The 15,464-nt window shown below is 42.6% G+C and overlaps 1 protein-coding gene across 1 annotated transcript in view; it reads left to right on the top strand.

Annotated features, from left to right (window-relative positions):
* The first annotated feature begins 3,745 nt into the window (after positions 1-3,745).
* LOC112559824 (nuclear receptor subfamily 1 group D member 1-like) overlaps positions 3,746-15,464 on the top strand; it is a 44,712-nt gene continuing 32,993 nt past the window's right edge. Inside the window, exon 1 of the mRNA XM_025231268.1 lies at positions 3,746-4,404. The gene's annotated coding sequence lies outside the window, so the exon portion shown is untranslated. The remainder of the gene's footprint in view (positions 4,405-15,464) is intronic.

The following is a 15,464-nucleotide window of genomic DNA, read 5'->3' as shown; positions in this document are numbered from 1 at the left end:
AGCTGTTTCACATTAACCGAAACTCAGCATATTAACGACAAAGGCGTTTAAACATGCTTTAAAAAAATTGTGTTAGGCGCCATTGTGTGATTTGTTGTTTCAATGTGTATTGCCGAGCGGCCACTAAATATAGCAAGATGGGGGCAGAACGTGTTCGAACAACACATGGCTCTGTTAATAATGTTTTACATTAATATCTTCTCCTGTCATCGAAGATCGATTCATTTTTTTTTTTTTTTGGCCTGGGTGGATTCGACTTTCGGTGTTGGGACGATATCGTAGCTATGATTTGAGGGATATGGTTTGGGCCGAAATGACAGGTAACCCTTAGAGCAAGTCTTACTTTTGCACAAAAAAACAAAACCAAAAAAAAAAACCAAAAAACAACAACAACCAAAAAATAAATAAAAAACACAAAGTAATGAAGTATGCTCATAATAGAGATGACCTTTATATAGCGAAATACGTCCGTGAAAAATGTTTGGTCGTAACTGAAAGGGGGCGGTAATCGAGATATTGTATAGATATAAAACGCAAGAGTTTAAATGTGTTCTTGTATAAAACCAGATGAGGTGAGTAAGCAGTCCTATATCCTTTTCCTACAAGAACCCACAATTTTCAGAGTAAAAACGAGTAGCTGGGGAGTTTTTACGAAGGACACATGAAGGCTGCTACATGCGAGGCTCCCCCCATGCAGTCCATGACACCATTGTTAGCTCCCTTTGATACTGGTTCCTTTCTTCCTGCACTTTGATGTACTCTCTGAGGCAAAGATGCTGCTAAGCCTTTGTGTATACATACTTGCCAGCCTGTAAAGCAAACTCGACGACGGATGCCTGATTTGAGAACGAAGAGATTCTTTGCCGATCCATATGTCAATTATAGATACACCATGCTTTAGATGGAAACAAGTCTGGTATTTTCTTGTAGATGTCTTATTAGAATGATTTTAAAGCAAGCTTCCAGTGCTAATTAACTATTTTTGGTTAACCGAAACTCCTAGCAGAACTACATCCCTGTCCTTTTTGCTTTGTACCATATAGACTAATGATAAAAATCCTCCATTCAATGTCGCCTCGTGGAAGACTGAAAGCAATGGCACACATTCAGTGGCTTGTTGTCTCTGGATGTGCAAGTGCACTTGTATTCAAAATGCATTTCAACATGACTATTGATCTTATGTTTTTCCACATTTGGAGGGTTTTGAGGTAAACATGCAGGCCTTTACTTTGAGGAAAGTTCATCCGGATTTCATTTCAAAAGCTGCAAGAATTCTTTTGTTGTCTTAACGCGTTAAGTGCTTCCACTATCACGACTGGACTTCAGAGCACAGCAAATAAATCCTTATCTCTCCTTCTCTCTTTCGTTCTCTTGGCCTTTGAGCTCAACTGCCATGGAATACTTAAAAAAACATTAACATGCCGATGCCATGGGCGACCGAGCGAGCGAGGGAAGGAGTGTGTTATCAAAGACGACATGACTTGTGCCAAATGTAAAAGGACAAACATTTGATATCTGTGCACCTCGCTAAGCTGTTTAGCATGGGTATGGGGATAGAGAGAGGAGAAAAACGAAGAGGGGGGGGGGGAAAGAGGAGGTAGGGAGGGAATTACAGGGACAAGGGTAGGGAAGAAATGACGCAATTACCAGACCTCGTGGCTGTTGATTTTGCGCATCTCTTATCTGCCTGTGGGGAAAGAAAAGTGTAAACAGTTATCTTGTCGGGTTTCCAAACGAGATGGCAAACAAGCTCGCGTGAGTGCACTCGTATCGCACTTCACGCGGTGAGGGAGGTACAACACGAGTACTGGTGCACGGGGATGCACCTCACACGGTGTGAGACGGACGAACACGACTGGTGATGTAACACACACACGAACACCTCGTTGTCTTCATCTAAAGAGGTTCCCACACGAAGCTGAATAAAACACGTGTGATGGTCTTTTAACACCACTGTTCTACTCCGAAATAAAAAATTAACGACGTGTGAGTACAAGAAGAACAGAATTTAATAAACACACACACATGACTTATCTAAAAAGGCTCCCACAAGCATACCAATTCTCTCCGGAGTCTTCGTCTTTCTGGTTCAACTCTCGGTCTGGAAGACAAATCCCTTGGTGTTGAAAGAAAGCTGAAGGCGTGTCGAACCGCCTTGAAGAGGTGCGACTATGTGGTCCGTTTGCAGTGAGGATGTGCCTGAGAAGTTTTTGTTCCCTTACTTAATATTCATACATTCACACACGTGACTTACAGCCAGGAATGTCATTGGACGAACACGTTACCATCGTCCACCAAAGCACCGTTAATTAGCAAGCTCAAACACAACCACACCCCACTGAACAATGACTTGCCGTAACCACGCCTCAGGGGACAGGAAGAGGAGACAGACTATTTTTCCATCGTGATACCAGCTGTAAAATGACCTCGGATGTTTTCTCTATGTCCAGCCATTCAGAAAAAATCCGTCTCGATGGGTCCATCTGCCCTAGAAGTTGATCACACATCCGGCGACCTCTCTCCCCAGGGCAGTGTGTTCTTTCTTTGATGTCTCAAGAGTCTGAACTCTGGCAACATAAGGCCGTCTGCTTCTCTATCAAGCCTGTAAAAAGATCCTTTTAATTACATTTGTGTTCTTTACCTGTGTTCCTAAAGTTTCAGATCAGCTATCATATGATGTGTCCTTCCTAAAGAAGATTTTATTAATTCTTGACATAACATAATACAACACTATAAAGAACCGTACCAAGGTTCACACAAGTAATAAAAACAAAGGAAACAAACAACCAATACTGTCAGCAAATTGTACAATGCCCACAATAAGTCGAAACATAAAGAAGATTCTGTAAATGTTATTATTAAAGCTTTTGGAAATATGATTCTCATGCCCTTATAAGATAAGAAAAAAAAAATCCAGACATTTCAAGGAAAGCGGATAGTCGAGTGATTACAAGACTGACATTCGAACACGTGCAGCGCGGCGATCTTCACTCAGTCCACCCAGCTGTCGGGTACATGACTCCATAGACGGTTACAAAAGGCAAGGCTTTACTTCAATGAGGCCTTCTTTGATGGTGAATTTCACATCACACGCCACAACTCGTTGTGCCAGACTCTTTCAAATGCTTTGTTAAAGTCGAAGTTGTGGATGAGATCTTGCTAGTGTTATCGATATTTTTCTTTCAGGATGCGACAGTTCCTTTCAGGTCTGAAACCAGCCTGTTCTTTAGCAAGATTCTAATGACTGGGTAAAGCTCAGTGCAAAATACTATTAATCCAGATGAATAATCCCTCCCGTTCTCTAGATACACGCAATCAAACATCACCCTCAACAGAAAGGGTTTTAAAAAAAGACAGGCTTATGTTGTAAAAGCCTGAGCTAGTGGAAGGACTGGTACCACGTGGTATAACAAGGCGGATCCATGTACAAAGCCTGACTTCTCGACAGAACTGGTCCGGTGATGCCAAAGCTTGATCAAGCAGTCGTTGCCCTTTAGAAAGAACCGAATACGGAATTACAGCTAATTTTTTCCAGCACAGTTTCTGGACAATTATCTTTTTACAGAGAGTTGAGCCGTGAGCACCTGAGCATGATCCTGCTCCCGCTCAACTTTACTTTGTACGAATAATCTCTCACGTACACGAATTTCTTTTGCTCGTAGCAGCAAAGCACACATTAGACATCATTTTTATTATTTTTTTAAAAGCAGACTGTGGGTGGAGAGAGCATGTAGACCGGTTTTTAAATGTGTTAATAATGCGAGCAGTGAGCAGGGATGACAAGTGGAGAAGTGGGTTATCAACTGACTTTCGTGTCTTAAGGACGAACAGACGAGAGAGGCGCGGGACTAGTTCGACCAATCAAAACGTTCAGATCGTGAAGAGAATAGTCAAATCTGACCAATCAGCTCGTCATGTTCCCGTTGATAGCAGACATAATGACCTCTACAGATATGCTTAAAGTTTTTGATAACGATCTCTTACAAACCAATTACAAACCGAAATATCTACCCCCAGCCCAACCTCCTTGTAAGCATCCCTCCACATCCCCCTTCAAGTCCTGTGTCCTACGTGCAGGTTTTTGTTCTTGGGTCACTCGCGTTTACGATGATTACCACCGAGGTCGACAAATCGGATGAACAACACTTTGACCTATGGCGAGGGTTTAATGTGTAACGAAGTGCATGTGCAGGTAGACTTTGACAGAAGGTAGGCTGTGTCTGGTCCGCTATCACCAGGCAACGTTGCTGGCACACTCTCGTGCAAAAGATGGAAGGACAGGACAAAACGGGTGGACGAGTATGACACACCCATGTTGCCTTTTCTGGACTGTTTTTGGTGACTCGCTCTCTTCTTCCTGGGCTGGAACTGCGTCGGCCATAGTGTTCCGGAGGTCAAAGGCAGGTGAGTACTTTTGTCCTTGTATTGGGGTCAACAAATCCAGCTCAAGCTGTCCCTGCAATCCTGATTGCACAGGGCGGTGTCCAGCTGTGGGTAGGAGGGTGCATCATACGTCACGTCCGGAGGAGTGAGTGTGGGGCAAAAGTTTTAACAGGTCTCTGGCAATTATCCCCTCTACGCTTCTCTTGATCCCCAAAAAGATAAAAGCTGGGGAAAGGGGGAAGCGGATACCCGGGTGGTTAAAGCGTTGGCCTCCGAACTAACAGCGCGCTGGTTCAATGCCCTTTTCTTCTCTCTCTCTCTGTCTCACTGACGATATCTATATTTCTTTCGTAATTAAACGCGAAAGGCAATATAAAAATCAGTCAGTTCGTAGTTCTACCAGGCAGAATGATCCTTCATTTCTAAAATTAATGTGTCAAATGACTGGGTAAGCTCATTACAAGTTTGCATTTACCGAAATCTGAGTTAAATGTCCCTTCCCTTACCCCCACTATGCTCTCGAAATAGAATTTTACAAACACAACTGAACAGAAAGAGGTTAATTGTGAAGCCACGACTGCAGACGAATAAAGAAACTGTCTCAGGTCTGCTACGAGTTTTGACCTTTAGAAGTTCGGGTTATCTATTGAGGTTCATGATGATAGTTTCTGACCTTTCGTTCTGAATGTTTGCAAGACCGAAGATATCGGGATTATTCAATCAGTCTTGGAATTGTTTTCGTATACTCAACCCTGCTACTTGAGAGCAAAAAAAAACTAATGTTGCACTGAATAGACCTTTAGTGATCTTACAGATCGTTTATTAATTAATCGACACACGCGTGAACAAATTTTAATCCACGAAAAGCACTCTGTAGCGCACAGCCGGGTAATCCATCACTAAGAAACCACAAACAGATTGCATCTGTGAGAAAAGACAAAATGTTTTAGTAGAAAAGAAAATATCCTATCGATATATCGGCGCCTTTGATGACACGTTCTTTGGGTGCAACCATTAACTGTTTTTCAGAGCGAAAATATGCTTTATCATCGATTTCAAATTAATGATGGATTCCGGAAGTAAAAAAGAGCAGATGGTAAATGATGATGATTGATTGGATGATGATGATGATTGATGATGACGGATGACGGATGACGATGATGATGATGATGATGAAGTCGTCTGCAAGGAACTGCGATGAAGGATGCGAAGCGGGTCCGCCCGCAAAAAAGGTATTTTTGTCGTAAAGACGAGACAAATGTTTATCATAGGAAAGGTAGACATGTTGCACGTGCGATTCCTGAAACATTCCGTCAAATGTACGTTCTAGAGAGGGTGGGGTATGAAAGGAGGAGGTAGTCAGCGGAAATGGTTAAGAATGAAAGTCAGCGACCCACAGACATTTGCAGTGTCTGCTACCATCAGTATGCCGCATACACCTGTTCTGCATACAACAGCGCGTGTGCCCGCCACGAGTAACAATTGGGCCCTACAGGGCTAATAACTCTTGTGTCTGAATTGACCAAGTCTCCAACATAATGAACCCTATAGATGAAATGTGCTTATTATGCATTAGCCACAGACTTATACTTGTCAAAAGAGATCATAATAATTAAAAAAAAACTATCCTTCACCTTATGATCTTGGGGAAGGGGGGGGGAAACCAGCTTTTTTGCACGGGCTGTGCCTCCCTCTCTTCACAACCCTCTAAGGTGCCCACTCCACAGCTGCGTCAAGTGAAGAGAAGTAGTTTGCGTCACACGGGTATCGAACCGGCTCATGCACACATTATCGGGTTTGGACGCCTTCGCTTTAGCCACTTAGCTACCCGCTTACCGCTTATTGCGTCCATGACGAGCGCACGAGTTTCTTACCCCATGACTGGCCTGCACCTGGGGTGACAGGGTTGACGGGAATTACAACCGAACGGGATGAGGGTAGGGTAACAACAAAAATGATATCTACGTTGACGGTGAAACTAAGAGAGCAATTCAGACGCTCTGTATACGACCTAGAAAAGGGAGGCGGATTTCAAGGATCCTCCCGCCTGTCCTGGAAAACGGACAACGATGCATTTGATGGAGTGAGCAAAGGGCGAACGGCCAACAGACCCCACGTGACCAGAGCTGCGGGGGCGAGCGTGTTGATGTATTTCCTCTTTGGCACACACATAAAGTTTGTTCAAGGCGACACAATGTTGACTGGTACTAGGCATAAATATTTGGGTGCATGTGTCCGATTCCCGCGCTCTCTCTCTCTCTGGGTATGTGCGATACAAAGAGCACGTAACTATATGTAACTGTTTTGCATGAGTAATTGACCAATTTTACTGTGACACACAAGCGCAACTTGTCAAAACAAACAATCCCACAACCCCCCACACAGGTGTCCCGACATACTTTCACATCGGTCCCTCAAAGCCAAAGGTGGCCCTTCTGTTTATTCTAAAGGGCTTTCTCAAACTGAGTTAGGCATGTTTTAATAATTATGACAGTCGGGCTGAAGAGACAAACGTTATGAAATGACTTGTCAGGTTAAAAAGACCCTAAAAAACATGACACTCGAGTGGGTCAGTGGACAGACTGACACTCCTAACATGTGTCAGATGCTGTGAGAAACACCCTAAACTGAAGTTGGAAAATATAATCATGTTTATATTTTCCAACTTCAGTTTAGGGTGTTCCTTTTCGACTGAGGGCTAGGACTGAGCGACCGGCGACTACCTGCCCTCCATGTTTTGATGACGTCATCTGAAACGGCTCAATACATCGGTGGTATCACTGATTCCAACGGCACGAGTGACCCACGTACTCCAGCCCGTGCTTACCTTTGTCTCCTCACTTCACTTCTCGCCAGCAGCCGCGCATCTGCTTTGTAGTGCACTCCCTGACTCGCCGACTTCTTCATCCGATCAAGAAAATCGTTCAGAGCAACAAAAAATTTTTTTAACCTGTCCATGCGCCACGACAGGTGGCTTTACAAACATCCCCATTCCTCTTTTCTCTTGGCGAAAGGCCGAAGGTTCGACTGGTCGCGAGGCGCAGAGAGCCATCGAGTATCTTCGCAAAGTCGTCGGCGCAAGTGATAGGATGAAATCACATTGAAACTGTGCACATGGTATATACTGTATATATCATCATTTCTAATTAACATTAATAAAGTGCATGTATGCAGTCACAATCAACTACTTGTTATTTTAGATGAGTGTCACGCACCTTGTCCTCTATAGTTATAGAAATCATCATCATCATTACAGCTTTCAACAAATTGTTGATAAAGTGGGATGTGTGAATGGTGACATTAGAGGGTGTGAAAAAGAAACAAGCTGCAAAAATAAAATGTACTCCATAGCTAAACTGTCTGCAGCTTGCATAAACGTACCTGACTGTAGTGTCGCATTATGTATTCATACTGACTAAGCAAAGATAGGTAGAAGGACCTTTTTGCTATGGAAAACAATTATACTTATTCAAGTAGACATAGCAAACTGATATACTGCGAGCATGCAGAAGGCAGGTCAAAGGCACAGTGTACGTAACAAGAGAAGGGGGTGGGTGGGAGGTACAGTCTAATATAGACCCCTGTATGCTCAAAAGGTCAAAGACCGTGTGAGGTAAACACACATCATCGGGTCCGACTACTGCTGTTGCTGAGCCAATGTCTAGCAGTTTGGCGCGAACTAATATGCACATAGATATACCTACCAACACATGCATAACTACACGAGGTTCTACGCAACATCCTTTGCCATTTTTATGCACGCGTTTGTTCGTCTGTTTTTCACCCTTCTGCCTTTCCTATAGTGAATAGTAGATGTGGTGCCAGTGTCGATAGAGATACCATGTATAGTGTCGGTGGTATTATTATTACAAGGATAGTGTATAGTGACGGTAGTGCTTTTGTTGGTAGAAGTATAGTATTTAGTGGATGTTGGTGTCATTCTAAAGGTATATTGTATAGAGGAGGTGATACTGTTGGTAGAGGGATAGTATAATATAGTAACAGTAGTGCTGTTGTTGGTAGAGGTCTAGTGTATAGTGCCGGTGGTGCTATTGTTGGGATAGATATAGTATAGTAGATATGGTGCCACAGTTTCTAGAGGTATAGTACATACTGGAGGTGGCATCATTGTTGGTAGAGATATTGGTGGTGTAAATGGTACTAGTAGTATGGATGGTTGTAATAAAAACAATAATAATAATAGTCTTCATCGTGCAGTACCATCCCATATTGTATGTTTATATTTAATGTCCCACAAAAGACAATATGTCATGAGTATGTCGGTACATAAAGTCAGAAATGCTTCTACAAATCATTCTCTGGCCATTACAAACAGAAACAATCTCGCTGAGTCAAGATCCTGAAACACAATTTAACTTACTCGCTGTATCTCCTTCTCTTTCTCCGAGCTCACCCACCTCGCGCTCATATTTCCCCAGTCATACAGGATACAGCAACCTTCGCCCTATTCAGTAATAAACTGCCTTTACTGAAAGTCACCTCCTAGGCTATCAGGGTGCTTATGTACTGAAGGGTGTGATGACAGTGTAGCGCAACATGTAAAGAAGATGAAACAGCATTAATTTATTTACATTACAAAAGAAGATGCTGTAGTGTGGAATTTCATCATCCTATGACAAAAAAGCTGTAGTGGTTTCAACTTGCTCATAGTAAAACTACGTCAATGGCGCAGGAAGATGGTCAAGGTTTTCGTGCACACACTAGCTGCACCAGAAGAGCATCCTCACAAGATGTTGTGCTGTTGATAATTCTTCAGGTAATCCACAAACCACAATTCACAACAAACACATTTCAGAGGAAGTGAAAGGCCCAGAAATGTCGAGAACTGCTGCATCAACTCCAGGAGACCAGAAGCCCTCCTAGCATATTCGTCCCTGCCTTCGGAGACCACCTACAGTGTTTACTGCAAAATTTATTTTTTTTTATTAAAGATTCCATCGCTCTTGTCCTTAATATCAATCTAGCTAGATGAAGGGGCTTTATGGTTGCCGCGGGATTTTCTTTCATTCTACTTTAACTATATCATCACATGACAAAGCCGAGAAAAAAATTAAATATTTTGTGGGAGTGGAGTTCCACAGTCTTATTGTTTGAGCTGGACAGGGATTTTCTTTTGAGAAATTGCTTAACCGATGGGGGAAAGAGGAATGGGTTATTCAAAAGTCGTAAAATATCTGGTCGTTTATAAACTGGCATAACACATAATACATGCCTTAATTTTGAAGAGTATCTGTAAACTACAATTTACTTTTGAAAGTCAATTTTCAGACTAAGAAAAGAGACTTTTTCTCTTGTAATAAAGAGCTGAACAAGAGACTTGAAGAAACGTTGGGAGACTATTTCCATTTTTATTTCATAAAATTAATGCATTTGCGTAGCAATATAGAAAACTAATATTTAAATAGATTATTCAACGAATAAATATTTCAACTAATTCCTTACCTTTGTTCTCGAATGGCCTAAATAAAAACAAAAGACATTGATAATAACAACTTTAGGTTCAGAGTTGTTAAGCTGGTACTTGTGATTGCTCAGAGACCGAATCGCATGGTCAGTGAGTGTAGCCGTTAGATTGTAAGTTATAATTTTAGCAGATAATTTTCTAGAAAGTAGAGGTCGTGGTGGGGATGTTTTACGAAGGTCAGAAGACAGCCACAGGACAGAGGTATGGTGAGAGAGGGAGCAGAATACCAAATGCAAAGTACCCAAGTACTGTCCGGAGGGGCTCTCTTTGCTCCACCATTAGTCTACAATTAACATGGCAAAGCCCCCACTTTGTTCACGGAGGGTTTCTGTGACGATGATCCCGTTTCGTCTCCATTGCTCTACCTTTTATCCAGCACCACAGTTGAGTCAATTGTTGGAAGCATACCGAGTCATACAAATACAGAAATAGTATGCGCGACTTCATATTTGGACTAAATTGCTCAAACCATTAGATTATCCACTGCCCAAAACAAGGGTTAAGTTTAGTCATTGCTATCCTCGAGGAGCATAGGGCCGCAACAACATCTCGCCAGCGGACCCGGTGTAGGGCCGGCCCATTCAGTTGGGCCCATGTGGTTCCCAGTCCTTTGCCTCGCTCTCTACTGTTCTTTTCCAAGTCTGCTTTGGTCTCCCAACTCTCCTCTTCCTCTGAGGGTTCCAGTCAAGTGCCTGCTTGGCAATGGTGTCAGCTGGTTTGCACAGGGTGTGTCCTATCCAGCGCCATTTGCGCTTCTTGGTGTCTTGCTAGTAGCATTTTGGTTGTTGTTGTTGTTTTTTTTTTAACTACAGCCTGCTGTTGGAGATCTTTTTCAGGCCATCTTATTTCAAATATGGCGTAGGTTGCTAAAAATCTGGAACTTTTAGGTGATGGTATTTGTCACTCTCCAAGTTTCAGAACCGTACAGTATGACCCCAAAACAAATGAATGCCCATGATCGCGCGCGTGCGTGTGTGTGAGGGAGAAAGGAGATCCTGGCAGAATACTTTTTGTGAAATGGACAAGTTAAAACAGTTATAGATGTATTAGATATATGCGTTTCTGTCACGACTGATTATAGGCTTGGAGAATAGAGATCACGAACAACATAGAGAGAAGAATGAGTTATTTCGTGGCGAGGTATCGACTTGAACCAATTTCTTGTAAACTGGTTGAGGGAAAGAAGTGTGACAGCTGGGATGCTTATTAACCACGTGCCTCATGACGATCTGAATAAAGAAAGGTGACTGACCACCATCCCCGCCGAGAGCCAGCAGGGGCCCAAAGGCAGATTATAATGTAATTGTTATCGTAAGTTATTTTCCCAGTATATAATAATATGCTGAAGATTGTCAATATCTACATTTGATGCACTAAGGTAAAATATACTTTAGGACAAGTGCACTAGGATCTACATCACTACTTGAGCATTGAGTTGTTTACACGTGAGTGGTTAGTAAATCAGGAAAACTAATGTAAAAGAATCAAACTTGTAGTACCCCGTTCCATAGAAAAAATCCCTAGTTATGTTTCATTAACCTTTCTTTAAAAGATAAAGGAAAGGAAAAAAAAGAAAGAAGGAACAAATCCACTGATCAAGGCCCGGCACCTTCACAGCCGTGGGCCCGGGTACATCAGCCCCCTCCTGTCCTCCCTTCTCGTCGGGGATAAGAGAAAAGTATGATATTAAGCGAAGATCTCTCATTGCAATATTTTCGTATCACAAGAAGTATCTTTTAAGAATATGAGTCATCAGATTTCTGCTGTTGCAGAGAAAAAGCTGTAAAAGTCTGCAGTTTTTCCCACATCACGAAAAGCTTCTTTGTGTTACACGAAACTACAATATATGTAATTTCCTCAAATTACAAGAAATTGCAACAACAGTCAGCAGTTTCTCCCGGTTACGAGAAGTGTTAATATTCTTTAGTTTCCTCACACGAGGGTTTCTTACGTTACAAACGACGTTGCCAATGCCCACAGATTCCTTCATTACCTCTGGAGATTGTATAGGGCAACAAAGTAGATACACATTCAGATGTTTTATCATCAAAATTAAAGAAGTTCATCACACAAAAATCCCCAGCAGCAATAACAAGGACACAGTCCTTTCAGCTTTGAATGGAATATCGTCGAGCCTCAGCAGCAAGCAATCGCCAGGTCACCGAACCCTCCGAAAAGATCAAGAGGTCATGACACACATCGCAGGTCGACAGGTCGCTGTGGATGCCGAGCAACGCAGGTCACAGCGTCCGTTAGTCCCTGCACACATTCTAGAAGTCGAGCAGTCGGCAGGTGAGAACACACTGCAGGCACTCGCTGAATGCCTCGTGATGGAGCTAAGATGCACGTGAAAGAGCCTGAAGAAAGTTCACGACAATGGGGACTCAAATGGACAGTGTTCTTGTGGTGCAAAAAAAGAGTAAAAACTACATTCTGCATGATTTACAGCTGAAATTAGGGATGACACCTGCTTGTTCTCCATTTTAAAGCAACACCAACTGCAAAAAAAAAAAATAATAATAATAAAAAAAATCGCTCAAAATATTTTAAAAAGTCGTGACTCATCGACAAAGTTTGCCGGGAACCTGATAATGTACGTGTTTCGTCTGCCAATTAGTGAAATTTTGTTAAATAAGTTTTTTTAAAGCATTTTACATTCTTGTGACCTTACCTAGGATTCGGGGTTAGGGTTAGGATTAGGGTTAGGGTTTCAGATAGCTTGGGGAAAATGTTGAAATGTGTGAAATGGCTAACAATACAAATGTGGACCAATGCTCTACCTGTCTACCACGTTCGGCAAAGTTTTTTGAGTATGCGGTGATATTAAAAAATGTTTAAATATTTTTCCAGCTGAGAACGACCTATATAGGATTTTGCAGGATCGTTCATGAACTTCTACATTTTTAGTTGTGCATTAAAGAGACAGGCTTTTCATTACCTACCGAAATGACCGTTTGTTATCTCTGCTTCGAAGTAACTGACGGCTAATTACACATCGAAAGGTTCTTGGTCTTATTTTATTTGAAGTATTTCGCAGTTAATGACCAACCAGAAAGTTTATGATCATATGCGATTCGAGGTATTTCACGGTTAATTACAGACCGAGAAAGGTTCTTGATTATGTGAGATTCAAAGTAATTCACGGGTGATTAGATACCGAAAGGTTCTTATGATTCGAAGATTTACGGTTGGACTGGGAAACTGGGAAAGTCTGTTCCTCTCGTGGTGGCTGAAGAAACTGTTGTGGAAAGTGCAGAAGAGATGTGCCTTTCAGGATCCTTCATAAAATTCAACAGAGTTTGTGGCACTTTTTGAACGGGTTCTCAATAATTAAGACTGAAAGGCATTCACAGTTGATTGCAGATCGCAAGAGACTAGTGAAATCCAGCTGGAAAAGTCCACATCCAACAGACAGCTTGTGGAACACGTAGAAATGTGTGAAATGGGTTATTTGCGTGTCTAAGGGTATGAGCGAAAATATTAAATTTTGATTAAAAACTGTAATGATACTTCTATTTGCGCAACGTTTATTATTTACAAATACTTTTTTTATTGACATGTTTGATTTTTTTTGTAGTTTACATTATCAATACATTATCTATTATCCGTGTCGAAATATTTCTGAGTTTAAACCCATCTAAAGGGTGTGCCAGAACTACTGTGCGTGCTATCACGAACTTGTTCTACTGGACTGCTTGCTGGACGATTTTTTTCAAGTTAATTACTAATACGAGGCTGGTGTATAAAAAGCTTCCGGTTTAGTCACATTCATTGTTAAGGCTCACCGAGACTACAAGCTGAGAACTTCGCAAGAGGCTAATAAGCGTTGGTCTCGGCAGACAGACAGCAGGTGCTGTCACACTTCCGGTGTGACGGTGCTGTTACTTCTCGTTAAATGTACATACACGCACCACTCAGTTGTTACAGCTGTTCTCGCATTGGCAATCCCTTTGTGTGAACATGTTTGTGTTGAGGTGAGAAGCAGTCCTCCATTCGACAGTCACGACATGTTGATGACTTTCCTCCTTCAACCGTCTGTCCGACTGTCCGTCGTCACTTCCCGCTCGATCTGCCAGCCCACGCCAGAGAGAAATGTCTGGTGACACAGATTCGATTCCCGGTCCGGGGACATACACATGTTTTCTTTGACGGCTGCTTGATCACCCGACTACACTGTTGGACAGCACCGGGATGAACAATACCACGTGTAGACGCCGAAAAAACACCAGCTCGACTCCACACTCCAGCCATTTGAAGCATGGGCTGACTCTACAGACATGTTCCTTTTGAGAACGACGACTTCTGTCGGACGTGGCGTGAACGTCTACCTGTCACAGGTAGTGCCAGTAGTGCTCGGGACTGCAGTACCTTGCGTTGACTCGCCCCTTGCTTCAAGGTTCTCAAACCCAACCATACTTTTTCCTGAATCTTGCCCTCTTGGTTTCAGACTCATTCTCGAAGTACATCTTCCATCAGTGATCTCTCTACACCTGACCTTTAATGTGAGCAACTAGAAGGATATTTTATCTCTCGCTTTTTCTCACACACAGGTTTTTTTTGTTTTGTTTTTTTTTGGCTTCAAGAGCATTGTTCCAGCAATGGTGTGGTAAAAGTCATACTCTAACCTTTTCAGGTTGCTGGGGGGCTGGGGGTGAGGTGTTCAGGCGGCATCTCACTTTTCTAGGGGCAAGCTTTTACTCGAGGGTGGTGCCCATTTTCTCTCCTTCGCTGCTTTGCCTTCCTCAACCCTCTAAGGCAGGGGTGTCAAACACACGGCCCTCGGGCCGCCATGAAATTTTACCTGGCCCGCGAAAGAATTTTAGTTAATCATTGTTAATGGCCCGGCGACAATTAGAAGGCAAACGACAGAAAAGTTCACGTCGAGCACCGCAAGCGATGGGATGAGTTTAGTGAAGTTTGTACAGACCACCAACAGTGCACTGGTCAAGTTACCACCGCTCCTGTTGATGACCTGAAGGGATGGTCAAGGCGGGGCCCATAAATCTGACCTGTGACACTGGACACCCTGCCCTCAACACGGGCCGCGGGTCGAAGAAGTTTAGTACCTGTTAACTTCCCTGAATCGGTCCGAGATCAAAGGCTGACTAGGGGAAACCCACGTGTATGATGAGGCAGCTCAGCATCAGACTAATATAAACTCTTCACGTTCTGACTCTGCGGGGTGGCGAGCAGAAGTCGTCTCGATGAGAAGCAAACTTCAAACAATAGCTTCTCCACGGACAGTGGATTATATATCTACTAGGCTACCAACTGGAATTATATGTGCAAACTGTGCATGATACGTGTGAACTTTGAATTATACACGTGGACTGTGGAATACTGACTGCGTCGTCAAGAGTAAGTATCCGAGTATTAACAGCAAGCCACGGTGTTGAAATAATTGCTGCTTGTGTATTGATGATTTATGTCTTTTTTTGCCCAATAATATCTTCTTTTACATACACATACTGATGCAATAACATCACATGTCATAGCAAATAGTACCGAGCATAGCACGCAATTGTTTATTTTATTAATTGAAAGCTGTGTGTAGTGTGTGAACTTAACGCTAGTCGTAGGTATTGGTGCGCCGTCT

The sequence above is a fragment of the Pomacea canaliculata genome, linkage group LG3 (assembly GCF_003073045.1).
Source record: "Pomacea canaliculata isolate SZHN2017 linkage group LG3, ASM307304v1, whole genome shotgun sequence".
NCBI lineage: Eukaryota > Metazoa > Mollusca > Gastropoda > Architaenioglossa > Ampullariidae > Pomacea > Pomacea canaliculata.
The sequence above is the reverse complement of the archived record's forward strand: the minus strand, read 5'-3'. Positions and strand labels throughout refer to the sequence as shown.